Source organism: Phaseolus vulgaris, chromosome 7, assembly GCF_000499845.2.
Source record: "Phaseolus vulgaris cultivar G19833 chromosome 7, P. vulgaris v2.0, whole genome shotgun sequence".
NCBI classification, from domain to species: Eukaryota; Viridiplantae; Streptophyta; class Magnoliopsida; order Fabales; family Fabaceae; genus Phaseolus; species Phaseolus vulgaris.
In genome coordinates, this window is record NC_023753.2 from 38,022,427 (window position 1) to 38,027,389 (window position 4,963).

The window sequence follows — 4,963 nt, forward strand, 5'->3', positions numbered from 1 at the left end:
AGTTCTTAGGGTTATCATTGTTTTTATGGTTTTTAGGGGTTTCTAAAATTTCTAGTGTTTTAGGGTTTTTTTGGTTTTAGAGGGTTTCTAGTGCTTTTTAGGGTTTCTAGAGTTTATAAAGTTTTTTTGGCCTTTTAGGGTTTTAAAGTTTTCAAATATTTTAGGGTTGTTAGTGTTTTTAGGGTTTCTGGATTTTGATGATTTATAGGATTTTTAGGCTTTTTTATGGTTTTTAGGGTTGATAGGGTTTTTACAATTTTTTTTGGGGGTGGGGAGGAGGGGGGGTTTAAGCATGAAAAAATTTCAAAAGGTCATAATTTTTTACAAATAAGTCACATGGAGACATGTAAAAAATGAAAGTTGCTCAAAACTATGATAATTACTACTTGTTAATTACTACTTGTTACTTGTTACTTGTTACTTGTTACCTGCTAATTGATACTTGCTACTTACAACCTACTACCTGCAACCTGCTACATGCTATCTGTTACCTACTACCTGCAACTTGTTACTTGTTATCTGTTACCTGCAACCTATTACCTGTAACCTGCTACCTGTTACCTGTAACCTGCTACCTATTACCTGTAACCTATTACCTACTACATGTAACCTGCTACCTACAACCTACTATCTGTTACCTGCTACCTGCAACCTGCTACCTACAACCTGTTACCAGCTACCTGCAACCTGCTACCTACTACATGCAACCTACAAACTGCTACCTGCAACCTACTACTTACAACCTACTACTTGCAATCAGCTACCTGCAATGAACTACTTGCAATCTGCTATCTGTAACATGCTACTTGCAACTTGCCGCTTGTAACCTGTTACCTACAACTTGCATCCTGGTACCTAGTATCTGATACCTGCAACCTACAACCTGTTACTTGCTACCTTTAACCTGCTACCTTCTACCTTGTACCTGCTACTTGTTACCTGCAACATACAAGCTTCTACCTACAATCGCTACCTGCAACCTACTACCAACAACCTGTTATTTGTAACATGCAACCTATTATCTGCTACCTACAACTTGCTACCTACAACTTGCTACCTGTAACCAGCTACGTTCTACCTACTATATACTACTTGTTACGTGGTACCTGCTACTTGCAACCTGGTACGTGCTACCTGTTATATACTATTTTCATCCTGCTACCAGCAACCTGTTACCTGCAATCTATTACGTGCAACCTGCTACCTACAACCTTCTACCTGGTACCTGATACCTGCTACCTACAACCTTCTACTTGGTACCTGGTACCTGCTACCTGCTACCCGTAACCTACTATCTGTTACCCGCAACCTACTACCTGCTATCAGCAACCTGCTACCTACAACCTGCTACCTACAAGTTGCTACCTGCTACCTGCAACCTGCTACCTGCTACCTATTACCTGTTACCTACTACCTGCAACCTGTTACCTGCAACCTACTACCTTATATACTACTTGTTACGTGGTACCTGCTACCTACGTGCTATCTGTTACCTACTATTTTCAACCTGCTATCAGCAACTTGTTACCTGCTACTTGTTACGTGCAACCTGCTACCTACAACCTTCTACCTGGTACATGCTACCTACAACCTTCTACCTGGTACCTGGTACCTGCAACCTGCTACCTGTTACCTGAAACCTACTACCTGCTACTTGCAACCTACTACATGCTACCAGCAACCTAAAACCTGCTACCTACAACCTGCTACCTGTAACCTGTTACCTGCTACATGTTACTTACAACCTGCTACCTACAACCTGCTACCTACAACCTGCTACCTACAACCTGCTACCTACAACCTGCTACCTGCTACCTACTACTTGTTACCTGCTACTTGCACCCGATTACCTACTACTTGCAACCTGCAACCTACTACCTTATATACTACTTGTTACATGGTACCTGCTACCTACATGTTACTTGTTACCTACTATTTTCAACCTGTTACTTGCAACTTGTTACGTGCAACCTGCTACCTACAACCTTCTACCTGGTACCTGCTACCAGCAACCTGTTACATGCAACTTGTTACCTACAACATTCTACTTGGTACCTGGTACCTGTTACCTACAACCTTCTACCTGGTACCTGGTACCTGGTACCTGCAACCTACTACCTGCTACCAGCAACCTGCTACCTGCTACCTGCAATCTGCTACCTGCTACCTGCAACCTGCTACCTGCTACCTGCTACCTGCAACCTGTTACCTGCTATCTGCTACCTGCTACCTACTACCTGCTACCTGTTACCTGCAATCTGCTACCTGCTACCTGCTACCTACTACCTGTTACCTGCTACCTGCAACCTGTTACCTACTATCTACAACCTACAACCTGCAACCTACTACCTTATATACTACTTGTTACATGGTACGTGCTACCTGTTACCTACTATTTTCAACCTGCTATCAACAACCTGTTACCTACAACTTGTTACGTGCAACCTGCTACCTACAACCTTCTACCTGGTACCTGCTACCTGCTACCAACAACCTGTTACGTGCAACCTACTACCTACAACCTTCTACCTGGTACCTGGTACCTGGTACCTAGTACCTGCTACATTGTACTGCAACCTGCTACCTACTACATGCAATCTGTTACCTGCAACATGTTACCTGTTATTTGAATTATATTTAAATATTCTTTGTTCCAATAGATCCAATAGTTCCACATTGCTTAGGAGTAGAGGCCAAGGACAATTTAAATATAATTTTCTCTATTAACACACAAATGTGGGGTTATTCCAATACATTTAATAATCTCACATCGCTTAGGAGTAGATGTCAAGGATAATTTAAATATAATTTCCTCCATTAACACACAAATGCGGGGTTGTTCCAATACATTCAGTAGTCCCACATCACTTAGGAGTAGAGGCCAAAGACAATTTAAATATAATTTCATCAATAAAAAGAAAAAATAAAAATATTTAAGGTGGCGAGAATAAACTTGAAGAGTTAACTTTGAAGACTAAAGATTAATCGATATCAATTAATCATTTAGAATTCATATCTCTCACTCAGAATGGACCAGAAATTTTAAAAAGGTGATTTATCATAATTGTAAACATCCAAAAATTCAATTATTCAATGTTATAAAATAATTTTGTTTCATGATCTTTAGGTATTCAAAATATAATAAAGTAAAAAAGAATATTATATTGAAAAAATTTATTTATAATTCTTAATTATTATACTTCATTCATAATATTATGTAACTAGAAACAAAGAAGATAAAACATTAAAAATAGTACATTATTGTTACTAATCACACGAAATACTATAATAAGGAGAGGATAAAAACCTGTAAGAAAAATATTTATAAAAAAATGTTAAGATCTTACTTCTCAAATTAAACAAACCTAATTTTAAAAAATAACAAAAAAAAATTAAAGTAGAGCATAAAAACAAATAAAATTTGCAGGCTGTGGGGTTCGAACCCACGCGCACTTATGTGCAGAAGATCTTAAGTCTTCCCCCTTAACCACTCGGGCAAACCTGCTTTTTGTATTCCCTTAGACATTGTTTTGTATTAATATCCATTTATTTAAGATTTTTTGTTTAATATGGCTGTGATAATAAATAATGAATTTGGTGAGTTTTTTCATTACAATTTCATTAAATAATAGATAGATAAAGATAATAGATTTGTTTATTATAATAATAAATATGAAATTTGGTTAATTTTTGTTGAATTACTTTTTTAGAAAGAAAAAAAAGGTGGAAGAAGATAGGTTTAACTAAATGAACTTAAGTTTTATGTTATTGTGGTAATAAACATGAAATTTGGGTAATTTTTGTTGAAATGACTTGAGGAATCAAATTGATGAAAACAGTTTTAATTAATGAACTTAATGTAGACTTCATATATCCTTGCCACTTGATCCAATTGCTGCATCACTTTAGCCTTGAAGTTGGTTTGTGAAATTTAAATTGTGGTTCTTAAAATTTAAACCAATAGTTTTTTTTTTTTTAAATGTTTACTGATATAATAGTAGTGGCATTTTTCTTCAAATTTGACAATATCTTATGTTTAAATTTGATATCTTATTTCAATAGAATTTTAATTTATTTAAAAAAAAATGAAATATAACTTTTAAATGATCTAAAGTAACATTAGAAATTACAAACATAACATTAAAACATAAAACTAAAAACAACCAAACATAAGGTTATTCCAACATATAAGTCGTAATTAAACAATATTAAAACAATATTCTTACATCTAAATTATACAATATAATTATGAAGATATTTGTTATAAACTATTTTTTAATTTCAATACATTTATATTTAAAGTTTGAATTTTGAATTATTGCTAAAGAGGTATCTCTACTGTGAAAAAAGGTATAAATATGTGCAATCAACCTTTTTACTATTTTTTTTAACAATAAATATGTAACTAGGTTAGGTCTATAGTACCTGTAGCTCTTTATATTAAAATTTGTGCATAAATAATCCATTATATTTTCATCTTCAATTAAGTTAATATTTACCCTATTTTTACAAATACCTGTGGGATATAATACACTTTATCATCCAATAATGACTCAGAAAAAAAGGGATAAAACTTTTATTCTGTACACTAAAATTCAGAATGATTAAGTTAAATTATGTTGGTCCAAATCCCTTTTGATCTACCTTTATTTATCTCAAGATGTGTTGGCCCAAAAATGTGGCCCAAGTGCCAAAATTTAGAGCCTTTTGCTTCCTGCACCGATCAATTGCAATCTGTATCCTATCAATTTTTGAAATTCTAAAATTGTGCTTTATTTTGGAAGCCTAAAAAGGTGAATTGTTTGTATTCATTATATAATTTTTTTTTCTACAGACAAATATTAAAAAATAGACAACTTCATAAAATAGTAAGTCATTATATAAAAAAAATAAACATGGACATAATACATATGGTGATATTCATTTTGTTTTAGGACTGAAAAACGATAAAACTTTCTTAAGT

At 34.2% G+C, this 4,963-nt stretch overlaps 1 non-coding gene across 1 annotated transcript; it reads right to left on the reverse strand.

Annotated features, from left to right (window-relative positions):
- Positions 1-3,422: 3,422 nt before the first annotated feature.
- On the reverse strand, positions 3,423-3,505 carry TRNAL-UAA (transfer RNA leucine (anticodon UAA)). Its single transcript has one exon. It is a non-coding gene; the product is annotated as a tRNA-Leu (tRNA).
- Positions 3,506-4,963: the final 1,458 nt, after the last annotated feature.